Genomic DNA, 18,116 nt, shown 5'->3' with positions numbered 1-18,116 from the left:
CTAGCTTACAGGAAAACTAGACCCTGCCTAATCTCCACTAGGATTTCACTTTGAGTTAGTCAGCTCCAATTAAGAATATTATTTTTTCAGAGGTAAGCCAAGGCAAGCCAAGAGCAGAAGGTATAGCTCTTACCAGAAGGAGTAGTATCTTTCAAATTACTGGTTGTGGAGGGGTGTTGTAGGACTCGGTCCATACGTTGAAGGGTTGGTCAAAGTTGACTAAGGAAGGGGTCCTTAATTTGGATTTGTATCTTTAGGTACAACCTTGCAGTTTCCCAAACATAATCCTTTTCTGATTGAATAATGAAGGGGAAAATGCTTTGTTGAAAGGGCACGTGAGAGGCAGAGCACTGTCTAATATTTAATCTGGACGAAGTTACATTAGGAAAAGAAAAGGCTTACAGGAGACTATGAACTATTTTTCCTATCAGAAATATGCAGAAAGAAGTGCCATGCTAGGCAAAGTCTGCCTGGACAACCTAGAAGTTCAATATTTAGAAAAACTTCTTCAAGATCTTTTTCTCTTTTGGCAACAAGAAAGAATAAAAATGGATAAGCTCTATGGGGACCCATCACTCTTAATCCAGAATATACCTGCCCGCACATGGAGTTATTCAGAAAGATGTGCTCTTCAGCAGATCCAGATTCTACCCTTAGAAATGCATAGCAGGAACATCAGCTAGACAAGAGCTAGAGTCTTCCCAAAACTAAACAGGCACCATTCTGTAGTCTTACCTTATTAGTGTGCATTCTCCCTCCAAGTTACTCATCCATAAAAATGCAAATGTCAGTACTGAAATGAAAGCTGTGCAAGGGAAAAAAATAATGATTAAACCATTTGCCTCTGTCAGTGGCTTGAAGGCAAAAGCCCGTATCTGCAGTTCTGCATTTCTTTGGTGTAGGAAGCAAACAGGTCTGCGAAGAGGCTTTTTAAAATAAAAAAATTTCAGCCTAACCGCTGGTTCCGCCTTTGTATTAGTACATCTCTTGGCTTGTGGGGGCTTCTCTTACTCAGAATTGAACTGAGACTGACAGTAACATTTGTTTACTACATATCTGATCAACCATATATAACCTTTGCCAGAGCAACTAAAATTAGAAAGAAAAGAGCAATGCATTCATTAGGATAGGAACATACGTTTTAAAGATTATTTAAGATTAAAAACATACACAGGTCATAAGCACTTATGTGTTACTGGAATGAAGTTTTGCAGAAACCAGAAGACACTTGCTTTTTCAAGGCAAAGATTGCTAAAAGGAATGCATGATATGACCCTGAAAAAGATGATATAAAAAGAAAATAGAGTATCGGTACAACACGATATAAACTCAGAAGTCTCCAGTTATAGATCAGATACTTTACTGCTTAAACAGACTGTACATGATTCCTCTAAATTCAAATTTGCAAAGTTGGGCTTCAAGATTCCTGAAATTTGCATGAAATGGAAGATGTGCAGCCAAGGTCTCATATTGTATCAAATGAAAAGGAGTTAATAGTCAAAGACCTGCTGAGAAAACCCGGCATCATCCTCAGGGAATATTTTTCCTAAAAGCCTTACGCCTGCTTTGGAGTGAATTATTCTGAACAAAAAAGTAAGGGGTTTGCTTTTGGGGGGAAGAAAAGGGGTGGGGGTTTTTGGGTGTGTTGCTCTTGGAGTGTGGATTGCAGCCAGCGCAGGTTGAAATGCCCACTGTTACTTCTGCCCAGCATTTTGTTTGCAGCTCACACTGGCGGAAGTTTTTAAGTCAGGCAGCAGAGTGATTATCACTATTATTAAACTTCACTTCCACTAATTGATCCATTTCTGAGAATAAGAATATATATATATGTATATATTTTAATCGTTACAGCTCTCTCACTGAGAGCCTCTAACAGTTCCAACCGCTGGAACAAGGTTGTCATGTTTATCTGCAGGAGAGGGAAGGTGTCACCCGTACTAGTGTCACAAAACCCACCTTCCTCAAATGCAGCCAGGTAACAAACCCTGAGCATCTTGCTGGTGGGGTCTTTCTAGAGGTTGACAGCGAAATTGCCCGAAGCACCTTCCCCTGAGGATGCTGTGGCTGAAGGTAGCATGTCCAACAAGTGCTTCTTGATCAGGGGGAGCCAGCTGTGGCTTCAGAATTGAAATTAAGACTTTCTCCTAATAGCCCCGCAATAACCTTTTCCTTAATTTCCCTAACAGAGAAAGCAGTGGTTTTAGAGGAATACAGATCCTGAGAAGGAGAAGGTTGGAGGCCAGACATGTCGGCTTAGGCAAGGGGGAGCTGGACAGGCAAGGGAGCTGGAAGGGCTCTGGTGTGGTGGGACCAGAAGAGGACAGGAGGCATCTGTGCTGCAGGGCAGGGGTGGAACAGGAGGCAGGTCCACACAGAGGGTGAAACCCTTTGTGCTTTCAAGTCAGCCCCTAGCTCAAGGGACAGAGGCCAGTGCTGGGGCTGTCCATATCCCAGCTACCCTGCTCATGGAAAGCAGGCATCTGCCTGATTTCTCAGCAGGGGGTGCAGGCTTCCCTTTTGTTTTAAACGTTAGAAATAAAATAAACAAATCAACTTTTACCTTGCCCCAAAAGAAAAGCTGGTAAAGGCTTGTTCAGAGTTCAAAATTCTGTGTTCAAAGTTAAGAAATTCCCTGACATCTTTACAACTCCTTTGTGCATGATGCTCTTGTGTTTATGTCCTTTCCATCCACCTTTGCTTTTTAAGGCTGTGGCTATGGCTTGCACTGTGAAGAAAAGCATTTACAAGTCCCCAAAAGTTTGAAAATCATGAGTCAGACTCCCTCAAAAGAGTGGGGCGGGGTTTTTTTTTTTTTTTTAATCTATGTAACACTTGCTTGATACCTTTTATCTGTGTGTGTGTGCATAAGACAGTACAGTGTTAATTTTTTGGCCTCTGGGTAGGGGATAAATGTTGGTTTGATGGTGTGGGGCTTTCAGCTGCTCCCTACATTACCAAACCTGAGGTCAGGCTGTGTCCTCTCACTCTGCTCCCACCTGTCCCTCATCCCAGCAATTAATCCTGCCCCTGATTTGATTATCCTCCACTGACCTCCTCTAACAAGGCATTTATAGAAGCCATTTTGCCTACCCAGGCTCCTAGCCTTCACCTCACAGGCTGCATGTAATGCCTAGCAAGCTGAAAAGACTGAGACTTTTGCAATGCAGAGCCAGAATTTGTGCATTTTCTGGATGCCCGACTCAGAATGCCCGGGGCCTTGATGAGAAGGTGAGCACTAGCAGCTGTCAGAAAGCTGCGCCTCATGCTAGGTATTGGCACTGAATACTCAGTAAGATCAGGCTGTCAGCATGCAAAACTCACTGATTTTCTTGATTATATTGCCTGTACTTTCTCTCTGGGGTTCTTGTTATAAGTAAAATAGGGGAATAGTGCAATGTTGCTTTTCAGCTGTTTGAAAGTAAACATGTTCGTGTTTGTTAAGGAATGAGGAGATTTGGATGAGTACAGCACGTAAAAGAATGTGGATTTTTTTACAAGAACTTATGCTGGATTTACACGGTGTACAAAACAATACAAAGAAGGAGAAAGATCAATTAGTTGAGTAATTTTTCTGTCAGTAGCAAGAATACTATGGAAAAATCTTCAAGGTCATGAATTAGAAACTAATAATGGAATTCAGCAACAGGCTGAATTAAGGTTGAGCAAACAAATCTAGCTATTGCTCTTCTTAACTATGAAAGTTTGGCTTTGCAAGTGTACTGCCCTGTCCTAGCAACTTGCTGTGCCTCCAGAGAGCTGTTAACTCTGTTGCAGACAGGAGATTAATTTAATTAGTCATGCCACTCTTGGATTTAGAGATTTGCCTGAGATTCCAATTTTATTCCAAAAGTGAAATGGTATTCTCTTACAGAAAACATATAATACTAAATCATCGCGTAATGAGATCTGTCAAAGTGGGAAGTATATTATTGAAATCCTATGCTTTGTCACCCCTGCTTTTCACAAGGCCAGCTCCAAAATCTCAAAAACTTCTCCCAGCTCTCCCCCATTTTTAATTATATTGTTCAATTTCTGCCATTCCTGTCACAGAGTTAGAGATTTCATTTTTGGGTTCTTTGAACTGACTAAAGTAAAACTTGAGACATTGTGCTGACCTCAGAGTCCTCCTAGGTCTGGGAGCTCTGAAACAAAGAGTTGTCCTCTTTGAAGGTAGGAAAAAATTGTGTGTTCACGGCTTTCGTCCATTGCAAAAACAAAACCTCCAGATAGATCATCCAGTGTTGCTATAGAAATGCCTTGGTAATGAACCAGACAGATTCTGCCTACGTTGAAGCTGTTCTGCTCTGTATCTGAAATTTTCTTTACAAGCTGTCTGATGTGGAAGGACTAACCTCATTCACAGCAGAGCCACAGGCAGAGCTGTGGTGTACGCCTGCACGGCCTTCTCTTAAAAAATTTTTTCTGCATTAGTCTCTCACTACTAACCTCTGTTTTCCTCCATCTTCCCATGTTTTTGTACCAGAGCAAATCTTGGTTTTTAGAGGTGGGGGTGAAGAGGAGGTGCTTGGAACAATTTCACATGGTTTCTATGTACAAAAGCATTTCTGAACCGCTTACGATCCTTTGGTTAAGGTAGATCAGTATCTGCCAAAAATAATCCCTCAGATGCATTTCCACAGCCACATAAAACAAGCAGCCACCTGTGACCAAATTGTGCAAGTGGTGCAAGCTGCATAGAACCAACAGGATCCTGGTTTTCCTCAGCTATTCTCAGTTATATCATGGAAGTTGTATTTGACAGCAAGTGCTATGATGTGATATAAATAAATTGGCCATTCATAAACAGTTCTATAAATCATTGTTTTATCAGCCATTAAATATCAGCAAATGTTCATTAAAAATGCATTGAGAACAATTAAAAAAAACTAACAGAGGAAGGGCATACAGTCATAAGATGGTGTGATATGCCTCGTTTTAGCACCATGTTTTTCATGTTGTAATTAACATAACTTCTTCAGCAGACCAGACAAGGTATCAAGGGCTTCCACCTTTTGATCATTAATAGTAAGAGACTGACTTAAATTAGGAAGGAAGTAAAAAGCATTGATGGAAAATTATCACTGAAAACCACATTGTCCTGTATGCCTGCAGACTTTACTGGGTATCTGATGAGCTGCTGAGTCACTAACGTCAGACCTCGGGCTGCAAAAGGACCGAGACTGCGTGCCGGTGTTTAAAAGGTCAAATGGAAAGCTTGACAACTGATATAAAGTTAACATGCAAGTGTCCATTGCTGGTCTGAGCCACAGATCAGAGGATTGTGTATAGTTTTGTGCTCAGTCTTTAACAATACTCCAACCAAACCGCTCCCTGTCCCTTTCCTTTAATATGTGAATATAAACCTTTTATTGCACATGAGTGAAGCTGTCAGCTTGTTATAAATGAATGAAGAAGAAAGTGTGCGTGTCACTGGAGATGCTCAAGAAACTAGTTGAGTAGTACCGAACCTCTGCCTGCTGTCAGATCAAAAGCCAATCCCTGAAGTTGTATGGCTGCTGTTAGTTTCAGAAAAACATTATTTCCCTGTGCTTTGGCTTGTGCATATCTGAATTTTAACATAAATTATCATATCTCTGAAGCCATGGAGGATATATTCATTAGCTCCTATTTGGTGTTTTGGTCTTCTGACCAGAAAGCTTGTCACTCCGCTGAAGAGTAAGAAATGATAGCGTGTGGCACAGCCAACCAACACTAGTCATGGTAAACACAAGGGCTGAGTGACTGAAGGGAACTGCGTGTAATCCATTCCCAGGAAAATGGCCTCTGGAGGGGAAAAAAAAGGGTGATGAAGTTGTTTGCAGAAACCAGTATTGGTTTGTGAATGATTTGCAGACCTCTGGGCTGAGGTGGGCAGATAATGTATTGGCAATTAGTAATTTTGCAGTTCAGAGAGATCAACCCTCTGCTGTTACCCTGAAGACATCCTAAACAAGTTACACCCAACTGAACTCCGCTGAGCCCTGTTTTCACCTGGATCATAGAATAGGAGAGGGCAATGTCTTGCCTTGCTAGCAGGCAAGTGGTTTTCCTCCTTCAGGCTGGCAAGAGGGAGGTCTCTGTTGGGGATCCCTTGGCTTCCAGACAGGGGGTGAGCCCTTTTCAGGTTTATAAGTTGTCCAAGAGAAGCAGAGCGGAGCTAGGGCCAGCTGGAGAAACAGGGAAATGATGTAAAATTATCTTAGGAGGAGCTACAAAAGGATTTCAGTCCTGGTCCTTGCCCTGAGAGAGGGCTGGGAGCTTCCCCTGGGACTGGCTGGGGAGGCCTTGCTGGAGAAGATTGTCTTAACACAAAGCGGGGAGGAAGGGGTAAGATGCCAGTCATCTGGTTAAAGTAGATTAGTATCTGCCAAAAATAATCCCTCAGAGGTGTTTCCATAGCCACATAAAAGAAGCAGCCACCTGTGACCAAACTGTGCAACACACCATGTGTTTAAAGATGATTTATACCTTTGTGCCAATCAGCGTCAGGTGTTGGAAGGGATTTGGATTCAGAATTTGCTCAAGTGACCATGGCAGTTTCCCTCCAAGCCTTGGAGGAACTTCCTCCATCGCTTTCTGGTGTATGCCTCTCGTTTGTGACTTGAAATGATCCTCTGTTGTGTTATTCTTCGGCTAATGGTAAAAATTCATCCGAATCTCCTTTGGAATTCAGTTTTTAACCTTTGAAAAGGAAATTTGCAAAAATGTCAGAGATATTTACCTTTTGGAGTCAGACTGAGGGTAAGCGGAACTTGTGCTTCTAAATCCTGTAGATGTTTTGTAACTACTCCTCCCCAGTGGCCATGACTGTGACTTTGCCTCTTTGGGCAGTTTTGAATGAGGAGAATATGTGGAAGTTCCTCTTGACGTAAATATTGATTTGTAAGAGTGTGGACTCTTGTAAGAACAAGCATATCCACTCTTATTAAAAACAACTGGTGGAGAAGGGAAGGGACAGATAGGAAGGGTAAGCAGGAGCCCAGTGTGCTTGTAGTGGTAAAAGGGATGTCCCACTGGCACACAGGATTACAGAGGACCTGGTACTTTGAAAGTCCTGCTTCTGGTAACTGATGCCTGTTTTTTGTCATAGTTCAAGCAAACATAAAGATGAAGGTTACACATATATATATATATATATATATATACTTCCCCTCTTCCTACAGAGTAAGTAGGAAGGAAGTATAAGGAAGAGGGAAACTGAAAAACACAGATGATTTTGGCATCAATTCAGATGAACTCCATTACCTGCCTTAGATCATAGTCCCCCAGGGTCATGCAGACATCCTTGTATTGCATGAAACTGCTGCCCTGCTATGGATCCTGCCTTGCTGGGACCAGGACTGCCCCAGGTGGCCTGTCTTTGCTTGGCTGCCCATCTGGCCATGGGCAGGTGCTTCAGTTCACCCATCTCATCTTCTAAAGCTGGGTATTAAGTGAGATTGCTTTGCACTTTTCTATGCAGAGTTTCTTATTGAGTGCTTATTGAGTTACTCGTTGCACGCATGACTGCCAAATCCTTTTCTTTAGCGATCGAGGGGGGACACGCTCAGAATCAGCTGCAGCTCTTCCTTCTATTCAGCTCGTCCTGCAGGCAGCTGCAGACAGTGGGTTTTGCCCAGGCGCGCATGGGTTGCACTGATCAAACTGAAACCAAGTTAAATCAAGTAGTTGGTTGAAGTACTGCAACACCCTCAGGGGTCTCTGTAACATCAGTTCAGTAGTAGTTATATCTGGTCATCTCGCATCGTAAAGGACACACGTGAAAAAGCCCCCTCTGCTATTCCGAGAGTTTGTATTACTTTACAAGCATCATATGATTCTTGAAATTGGTGCAAATCCGTGTGTAGCAGAGGTGATGTGAAGCAGCTGACAGTGTAGGAGGAGGTGCAGAATGAGGTGGAAAAAGAGCCAGGCTCATTGAGGGTGAGCTGAGCGCAGCAGTGTGAACAGGCAGGGGATCTGCTGCCTTCAGGGATGGGCTTTGGCCAGAACAGCAAGCACTGAGTGAGGAATGAGCAGCACCCCCAGCGAGGCCTATGAATTGCATGGCTTTGGGGAGCAGGAATGATTATTGAACAGCATTATGCCAAAGGCAATGAGGAAAGTTTTAGGTCTGTATATGGTAGCAGGCTAGCAGAGAGACAGGAAGAGTAATCTGGTGCTGGGGAAGAGCTTTGCAGAAGCAACAGCTAAGCTGGCTGTATGTTGGTGTGGATCTGTTCAGGGATATATGTGCACAGTCACAATTTAACAATCGGCTGAGCAAAGTGACCATGACTGAGGAAACAGGAGGAATCGGCAACCCCATTTCATGTCCCCCCCTTTCTGCCTTGCAAAGGGCACGAGAACTCCCTGATGTGATACTTCTCTGGAGTTTGCTGTAAGTTTTTTCCCAGGGCGCTCTAGTATATTACATATGAATTGCTATTGCTGCTGTCTGCACCTCTTTCCAGCTCCCTGCTGGAGGCTGCGTGGGCTTCCCAAGGCAGAGAAGGAGATTTGTGCCTTTCCTGTCCCACCTGCTAGGCTGTCATGCTTAGAAAAGGATCTTACAGTTCTCATAAGCGTGGCGTGTCGCGTCGCGTTAGTCATAGCGCTGTGGTTACCGACAGCTCCCCACTGCTAAACCCAGGAAGGTACAGGAAGCACGGCAGAGTACGTGACCCAGCACAAGGCAATAAGAGGCCACCTTCAGTCCCTGACATTGTAGCCACCCCAAATTCTTGCTAGGTCAGTGTCATGCTGGGTGCTTCTAGTCCAAGGATGATTAAGGCAGTATCTCGTAAACTCAAGCTCGGCACAGCTAACACGTCTTAGCATTTACCGCTAGTCTGATGTTTGCATGGCAGTCTACAGGTAAAGAAGGGACTGGGAGGTCTGTGTTGTGACAAAACTAAATAGCGGAGGGTATAGCGGAGAGTGCAGCGTACGGCCACCTCGGCCAGTCTGCAGAGAAGTGGAACAAGATGGATCACGCCTGGCTCAGCTTCCCCCTGCCTGGTGTGTTGGCTCCATGGCAGCCACTTGGGTGTCTTCATACAGATCACTCCAGTGTCCATCAAGGCTTGTCGTACCAGACGTGCTGCCAGACCCACACTGGTTCCATGTGGTTGCAAAGTCTTTGCTCGCTTTCCCAAGTGCTCCAAAAACCCAAAATTCTGAGCAGCCCCAGGCAAAAGCACCCAAATGGTTCTTTTACATCACAGCAACTAATCTGCAAGTCAGTAATTTAGGAGCAACCCTGCCCAAAAGCACAGAAGCTGAGTTTGGACCTCTGCAGACCTAGAAAGCTGTACGGCTTCATTTGCTTGGCCTGGGCCCGAATCTGCTGGCTCTGCTCTTGGACTCCTCCAGTGTCTCCGCACTTGGAGCATGGCTAATCTGCAACATGGATTAGGCACCCACGGACAACTGAGAGCTGGCTGTACGTGCTGTTTGATTATTAAAGCCCTGGCATCTTGCTTCTTGCTCAGACTTGCAACTTGGGCATCATCTTTGACTGGGACTGCTCTGTATCCAGATAATGCTTAAATCTGGATTTGTGTATTCAGTAATGTAAAGGTTTTATTCAGAGCTAAACTTTCTTCTTGTATCTCTGTTATTGCAGGATTCTTCTTGGCTTTCAATAATCCTTGCCTGCTATTGCAAACTAATTTTCCAAGCCTACCTTTCTGCTTAAATAATTTCTGTGATATCTCTCTGCTCTACTGTATTAGATGCAAGTAAAATGCCTGTTCATCCAAGGCCAGCTGTGATGTACTCTCAGCCTCGCGATCATCTCCCACTCGCTGTCGGTATGTTCCCCTCTGCCTCGTACTGACCTGTGCTCCAAGGCTTTACCACCCTCCTGTTACGTATTTAAGAGTGCACGTTTTTTGGTATTTCCAAAGCATCCCAATTTCAATCTTCTTCAGATGGCTTTGGGAAATGACCCTTTTCTAAGAAACGACTATCGGAAGGATGTTAACGTTCCTTGGATTTCTGGCCAATACTGCCTTATGTATTATCTGTTACCAGCTGTATTCCACTGAGGTTGAAAGCTTTCTAGGGCATGGGGCTATTACTGTTCTGCTTGGATAGTCCCTAAAAATCTCATATGCAAATAATAAACAGTGGTAATTGCTAGGAACTCAGTGAGCGTTATCAAGTAAAATCTACTGAAGTTGATGTAATGTTTTTAATGAGGCAGCCTTGAGCAAGCCAATTTCTCAATGGAAACTGCTGAAATAACTGTCAATTTCATTTTTGTTAAAGACTTATGCCACCTTTTGAACTATGAAAGTTTCAGGATGGCAACAATGCCACAAAAGTTACTGTCCTAGACTCCATTTTCCATTAAATACCTAGATTCAGTTTGAATCAGTGCTTCACTCTTAAAAACAAATTATTTTGTAGGTTAAAAGGAACTCGTCTGCCACCTTTACATTTTCAGGTGGTATTCAAAAACCACCTTAAACTTTTGAACTCCAGGACAATGAGCCAGCGGCTCACATGCTATTCATTGATATAAATTCATTCTAACTCCAACCCGTAAAAGGAAATTCACCCCAAGAATTCAGCTGTAGATATTTAGAAACATCCCGGATGGTGGCCATGAAGTACCTGTAAACAACTACTTGCCCATCACTATAAAATAGTTTGCCTGATAGGGGATATGAGGAACCCAATGAAGGGGGAACCTGTGGTGTAACCAGCTCCTCCCTGAGCCAGGCCGATGGCGGAGCCAACCCCTGTGACACCTCCTCAGAAGAAAATGTTGGTGTTGAAGCACCAGTGTTAAAACATCCAAGTGGTGACCCAGTCATGGTAAAGTATGCGCCGGGCCTTGTTTCTCCCTTGTTGGCATAGATTACAAAGGCAGGCTCTCTTCTCTGCCCGTCAGGCTGGATCAAAGGCACTTGGTCTAGTAAATGAATACATGCCGAGGCAGAGTTAGGAAAGGCTGGTTTGTTTTTCCCTTGACATGTAGCTATTTTCCCCTCTCTGTGCTTCCCTGTTTTGGTCAATGTGAGCATGGAACAAATGTGAGAGGGAATGGATGCCAGGAGAATTTTTCTCTCCTTTATTTCCTGCACCGTCTCACTTAACCTTCCTAGGAGAAGTTCAGGTGGCTAAACAGAACGGGAGGACAGTGCTGGAGGCACAAGGGCAGCAGCTTTGCTAAGGAGGCATGAGCAGGAGGAGGAGAAGCCTCCGAGGAAGCATGGTGCTAGCGAAGAAGGATTGCGTTAGGATTGTGGGGTTGGCTGGGGAGCTGATGCCAGTTCTGAGCTAAGTGGCTTATAAGCCGTTGGAGACTTCGGGTGGGAAGGCTTGTACTGCATAGGACTGACAGAGGCTGTTTGATCGGTTTCTTAAGGCAATCTCTCCCAGTGCCAGCTCTGCTGCCACCTGTGTGTGTGAGCACAGGGTGATGACAGGACTCTTCTTGTCAACTTTACAGGAGCGGCTTGTCAAAAGAGTTTTTGTCTGGAGCAATGGCCCAGACAGCTGGGCAAACCCATGTCAGTCTGCCCCTGTGTTTTCTTTCCCAAGAGCAATACTCAAGCTTAGACTGGAGAGCCAGGCTCTGGCTGCCTGACCCAGCATGCTTGTGGTCTTCTCAGAATAACACCACCCGCAGCATAAGCTTGGCAAGTGCCAGAGGGAACTCGTAGAAGGCAACAATATGGATCTGTGAGCAATGTCTTCAGTTCCTTTCCCAGCAGTACGCTTGCAGAGCCATCATCTGAAGCAGTGTTGGCAGTATTTAACCAGTATTGACAAATTCAGAGATTGAAGCCACCCTGGCTGATTGCAGCCACCTCTGCAATTGTCTGCTCACGGAGAATGGCTGAGAGTGAGCCAAGATGGGTGGGAGGTGAGAGGAGCATCTCTGGCGACCTTCACTGAAGCCCACCAGCGCTATGCTGGCCACAACAGCATGGCAAGACTAGTGACCTCAGTAAGCCCCTGAACTTGAGGGCAAACAGCCTGGGCTGGATGGCCCACAGGGAAGACCAGTAAGGGCTAGGTGCGACCTCCCCCTCGCCGAAGAGCAGAGAGACAGGATGAGGTGGGACAGGAGAGGTGGTTTCCTGGTGGCCCTGGCAGATGCCCATGCGGGGAGGTAGCGCTGGTCACACACCTTACAGCACTGGGGTTGGCAAACCAGCGGGGCTGTGGGCAGGCATGCAGGCAACGCTGGCCGCGGGCTCCGCTCGTGGCTCCTTGTGCCCCGGGAGCTGGGATGCTGTCGGCAAGGTCCCAGGACACTGGCCCTGAGCCCGCGGACACCGCCCGCACCACAATTTCCCCTTTGTTTTTGGTGGCGACGCATCCAGAGGCTGGAGTTGCATTTCCTACACCCACTGGGAGGATGTGGGATTTTCCTGGCTGCGAGGCAGAGGACGGCTGCGAAACGCAGCAGAGAAGCTCTGCAGGCTGGGCCAGTGACTCAGCCGCTGGCGATGGGCAGGGGACAGTACAGACGGGCTCTCCCCTCTCGGTGTGCGCAGCAGCCCAAGCCACGGTGCCTTTGCAAACCTTAATCCTTTCGTTTTCCACCCTGCTCTTAATTTTGCCACACAAAAGGTGAAGAAATTAATCTCGCCAGCAGGAGATACCCTAACTGGTTTGGAGAAACAAACACATGATTTCTATTTAAAAAACACTTCATTCCTTTCATCATAGTCATTTCTGCAGAAACACAGTCAGAAGTTGCTGTGTAGGAGTATGGATTTCTGGTAACAAGGCCACCTACACAAATCCACCGCAGGAAATAGGAAGCTCATACCTAAAGCCTTCATTGTCTAGGGCCCAATTGTGCAAAAGTGCTAAGCACCGCTTAGTCCCGCTGAAGGCAATGGGAATAGATGATGCTGAGCCCTTAGCAGGAGGTGGTCAGGATTGAACCATCCTAGATCTTGACTCGGTGAGTCATAGTATTGCATGGCATTTGATAGTCAGGAGAATTCAGAATCTTTGCGCAAAAATCCCCACGTAATAAATAATACCCTGTTTAATACATCTATTGCATCTTGTTTTGGTACTAGGAAGAATAAGAATACTTGTTTCTTCCCACCCCCCTTCTAAAAGCCGTTTCGTTTCTGGGAAAAGCTCCTTTAATTTTGATACATAAGCATTTTCAACTCATATTTTCTCTTGGATTTGTAATAGTAATATTTTTAATACTGTAAGCAACAATAAAATTGTTTTCTGCAGAAGGATCCTAAGCGTTTACTTCACCCAGGTAGTGACCTAGTTTATCAGGATTTGACAAAGAATATTTATTTATTTCGCAGCACAAACAGAAATAATATTCAAACCTTTCGGCCATTTTGTTGAATACTGTATTGGTTCCTAATATGAAGGAGGAAGCTGAAAAATGGCCGCGTAAGGGATATGTTTACCAAACACTAGCCTCAACTATGGTAATTTTCTGCTTAGAGAAAATAATTGTAGTTTTTACACCTGTTTGACCTGTTATTTACAAAAGCATAGGTCTGCTCTAGGTGGACTGTACCTCCACTGACATGGATTTTTTCCATTGAGGAAAAAAAAATCTCATTCTGTTTCTGCAAAATCTACCTTTTGTTCCACAAGTGGCAGATGACACTACTATAACTGGAAAAGTAATTGAAGAAAAAAAATCTTTGTTTGCTTACTGTGCTCATTTGGTGGAGTTTTAAGCAAAGCTGGTTTCTGTTTCCTCGTGTAACTGAATAGCCATCAAAAACTGACTAACTGAAAAAGAGCTTTGGCAATGGTGAGTGACAGGGAGAAATGCTTCAAAAATTACGGGCTTTAACATTTGATTTAAACAGGACCACCAGTCCTGCCTACTCGAAGTTGCAGAGAGGCCTCATTCAAAATCTGAAATGGAATGAATAAAAGAAACCCAGATGTTGAGTTTGGTGGATACCTTTTTAAGGTGAAAATGATAGTTCTGTGTGACCCATTTTTTGGACCTCATCAATACATGGGTCCCGTACTAATTTAGTTAACTTGATATGGGGGGGGGTGGGGGGGGAGACTTTGTTAAATGTATGTACTTTGCTTTCTAAAAAGAGCTATTCTGCAGCAGTCATCTTTGACCTCACATAATTGACTACATTGTATAGATTGATTTAAACAAAACATTCAAAAGATCTGTGGAAGGTGTGCTTCTGTGGATTTTTGCTTTGGCTGATCATGGCATAAGCTATTTAAAGAGGAAACATCTGGACCTGCCACCTTAGCTTTTGTTTTAACATGGGGAACACAGCCTTTTAAAAACTGAAATTGAGATGATCTGATACCACGTTTTTAAAGTCGGTATAAACGTCGCTTTTTTGTACTGAAATACCTTCTAGTGTTTATAAATCAGATCTGCGATATTTGCAGTCACTTTTTCCTTGATGTTTAGATCTTTCATGGTACTTCTCATTTGGAGGTCTGAAATAATTTATAGGAAAGCATGTATCTGTTTTCTCTGTGTTTAAGGTATTGAGCAGAGGCAGGTGAAGAAGGAACCATAGTGGGAAGGAACCTCGTACAATAGCATGGATGTGTAAATTTTGTTGGTGTTGTGTGTTTGCGCTAACCTACATTTTTGGGCAGAGTGTGCTTTAAAATAATGTTGGAAATGGGCTAGGTTAGCTGTGGCATTTGTTTCCTATGGAAACCTATTTTTTTGCTTTATTTAATGTTGGGGGGATGCTTTTTATAGTGAAACTTACGTCGCTACTAGAACCAGTCAAAAGCTTTCAAAGAAAATAAAGTGGCCTTGAGAACAAGGGCCAGCTCACTGAGACTGCACCAGTTTGTTGCAGAACCCGAACCTGGTACAGGGAGTTCCCATGCCAGTTCCCACAGCTCTTGCTGGCCCAGTGGGATTTTCACTTCAGGGAAATGAGACTTCTGCTCCATGGTAATTCTACAGTACACAGATCTTATCCTATTTGGGACTACAATGTTACAACGAATCCACCCTCTTTCCAAGTGAAGCTTCTAAACGTATGCTCGCATTTGTACTTTTTGCATGTCAAAAGTATGTGAAACTAATAACAATAAGACTGCAAGATTTGCATGTGTGTATACAGTATGCGCGTGTGTGCACATGCATCCGACATGCAGGGAATAATAAATGCATGTGAAACTGTTATGGCAGTGCCCAGAATTTTGCACGTTTGCAGCTTGCGTTTGACAACTTTGCTTTGTTTTTATTCACTGTGTCAAATCTAATTCAGACAAGCAAAAACAATTACTTGAGCAATTTCAAGTTTAGTAATTAGTGGCAGTCAGAACTCCAAAGAGGTCAAGAGCTATAGTTTTAGGTCCTCAGCTCCACTCCAGTGGACCCCTGGAATCATCAAGGGCTGAGGCTCTTAAAGGTAGGTACCACGTTGGTACCGTTTGGGATGAAGTCTGAACTGCTCGTGCATGTTCTGCTGCACTGCAGGGGAGCAGGTTTGCTATGAGCCAGCTCTGCTGGTCTCCTGACTCAACAGAGATTTGGATCATCGCTTTAAGACCCTCTTTCCCTCTGTACTGCTTAAGGAATTGGGCACACATAAATCACGTTTTGAAGCATCAAACTCTGCAGGTCCTCTGTCTTGCTCCACCCTAACCCCACATCCCTTCCTCACAGGCTCCCTGTATTTTTCCAGTAGTAGATATGAGCTGTCAAGCTCTTAATATTCTGAGCTGCCTTTAAGTGAAGGCAGGTGTCCATCTAGCATGCTTTTGACGTCTGGCCAGGCAGTTGCCTGAAAACTTTTTTCTTGGTCATGCTGTATCCCACAAGGCCACTGGAATAAGACACATCCCGGTGCAGACAGTCTCCTAAAGGTCAACACACTCACCTTGGGGACAAGAGTCTAATTCTTAAGTCCTTGTTCCTCTTGACTCGAAGCAAGGCCACGGTTCCAGCTTTCCCACATCCCATCGGAGGGCCACAAGCATCCTGCAGCGGGTCTGGCTCTGTCTTTCTGCTTGAAGTGGTTCCATTTGATAGCAATATTCCCAAAGAGAGAAAGTAACTCTATAGAGTGGTGGTCAGAGCGCTCAGGGGGACTGTGTGAAAGGCAAGTTCAGATCTCTGCTCCCCTGAGCGCATGTCTGTAATTATTGATACAGAGTGGGAGTTTCAGAAAGTGTGGTTTGGGGGTTTAGATTTGAACAACCAACTAATAATTACAGCATTTTGCACTTGAGTTGTGTGAGAAGCCTTGTGTTCTTTTTTTCAGAAAAAAATAATTCTGTATCCAACCACATATTTCAAGCCCCAGCTGGATGGTGTTTGTTAGCCTACTTTCGATCGTCATTAAAAGCCACAGAGGAGGGAAATAAGTATCGCTCATCTTACACATTAGTAACTGGATGCCCTCTAGCGAGACTGTCACATTCTCAGATCTATCGGTTCTTTACTCCCTTAGAGAGAGAAAAGACTTTTACACTTTTCCTTAATGTAAAAATTTAGGAGTGCATCCTGTAGTTAAGCAGAGTGTGCAATGCCCACTGAAAGCAGAATTTTATGCCTGCTCCGCAGAGACTTTCACAGAAACTTTGGGCTGTAGCGAAGGGGCAGTCTTGGCCTTCTGTTCACTGGAGCCATTCAGAGAGGCGTGTGCCTACTGGCCCTGGGCATTGGCGTACAGTATTGTTGTTTGGTGCGAATGTCTGCTCACAGCTACGCTATCTATATCGATGTATATGACAAAAAGGAAGCTATCTTTGCAGAATTATCCTCATAGGGTTTCTTTTCTCAAGTGTCAAGGATCATCCCAGCCTGTAGACCGAGCAGCTTGTTTGCTCCCCTGCACCAGGAGGCACACGGGTTGTGCCTGCCCGGTCACTCGTGTTGAAGGATGTCTGAAGAACATCCCTAACTATCTGTCTGTTTGCTCTCCCTGTCTGATTTTTGTAAAACATGTCAGAGAGCTATGGTAGTTTCTGTTAGCATATGTAACTGGGTTTTGAAACAAAGCTTGTGTTTTGAAGCATCTCAGGAGCAGTATTTTTCTCATCTTCATTTGTTTTTATCTGTGTAAGAAACAAAAATAATTTTCAAACAAATTGTAGCGGGGAGAGTAAATTCTGAGTGAGCGGAGGGGCACTGGCAACAGCACCTGGATGCCATCTCAATGGTCCTGATTTGGCTTTAACACTGATATTTTGGGAGAATGGATGATGTCTGCAAAAAATGCACTACCTAAAGGCAATACATGTGCCGATACGCTTGCAAAGTTTGCCAAACGTACCAGCCAGCGCATGGAATAGATTTAAGCAGTATGGTACTGTAGAATTTTTGTTGGGGTAGCAGAAAGACTTAACCCATGTCGGAAAAATGTGTTCTGCCAGCGTTTCCATGTGTCAAATGTGGCAATGGTGAATTTGGGCCCAGAGCACTTTCTGCTGCCTGAGTCTTTCTCAAAATCCACTTATGCTATCCAGGGGTGTTTAAAAGCAGATGTAGTGTGGCAATATTTGATTTATATGAACTCAGTGAGGAGGTTTCAAGGAAATTAATACTTAACATTTCAAATATGTGGTGTGACTTCACCAGGCAGTTTGCAGGACGTGGGAGATATTCTTCAAAACTGTGAATGACCAATTTAAATATTTTAATATTAAATGCCACATCAGTTTATGGAAATATTTGTGGTCTGTTAGTAGGACTCTTGGCATGTGAAAGTACACAAAGGGTTTCTTCTGTTGCTTTCCCCCCATCCTCTTTTAAATACCAAGACTAGGCTTACCTGAAAAGAAGCCATTATTTTTCTGCAACGTTAGAAGTTGACCCTGTGCTTATTGCTCTGAAAACAAACTCGCACCTAGGGAAGTGAGAGCGTAGCCCTTGTTACCAGTTAACTGCATGAGCACCTCAAGCAATGCAAGATGACTCAGATCTTTGGCAATCACCTGTGCCCGGCCAGCCTGCTGTTTTACACACACGTGGCACAGGTATGACTGCAAAGAAGTGAATGGCCTTTGAGATTGCTGCCTTCATCCGCTTCTCACTGTGATGTGGTGAGAAAGCGCAACAGTCCAGTGTCTCAAGTTGCCAGCTCAGATTACTTAAAACATCTTTGCACACTGGATAGTTGCATTTTGTTTTGGTTTTTTTTCTAAAGCCAACTGAAGATTTGCTTTAC

At 44.1% G+C, this 18,116-nt stretch overlaps 1 long non-coding RNA gene across 1 annotated transcript in view; it reads left to right on the top strand.

The window, feature by feature from the left end:
* Positions 1 to 18,116, top strand: part of LOC142082235 (uncharacterized) — a 38,293-nt gene that overhangs the window by 12,738 nt on the left and 7,439 nt on the right. The window lies entirely within an intron of this gene.

This window comes from Calonectris borealis, chromosome 4 (assembly GCF_964195595.1).
Source record: "Calonectris borealis chromosome 4, bCalBor7.hap1.2, whole genome shotgun sequence".
In the NCBI taxonomy this organism is placed as follows: domain Eukaryota; kingdom Metazoa; phylum Chordata; class Aves; order Procellariiformes; family Procellariidae; genus Calonectris; species Calonectris borealis.
Note: the sequence above shows the minus strand (reverse complement) of the source record. Positions and strands in the feature narration are given on the sequence as shown.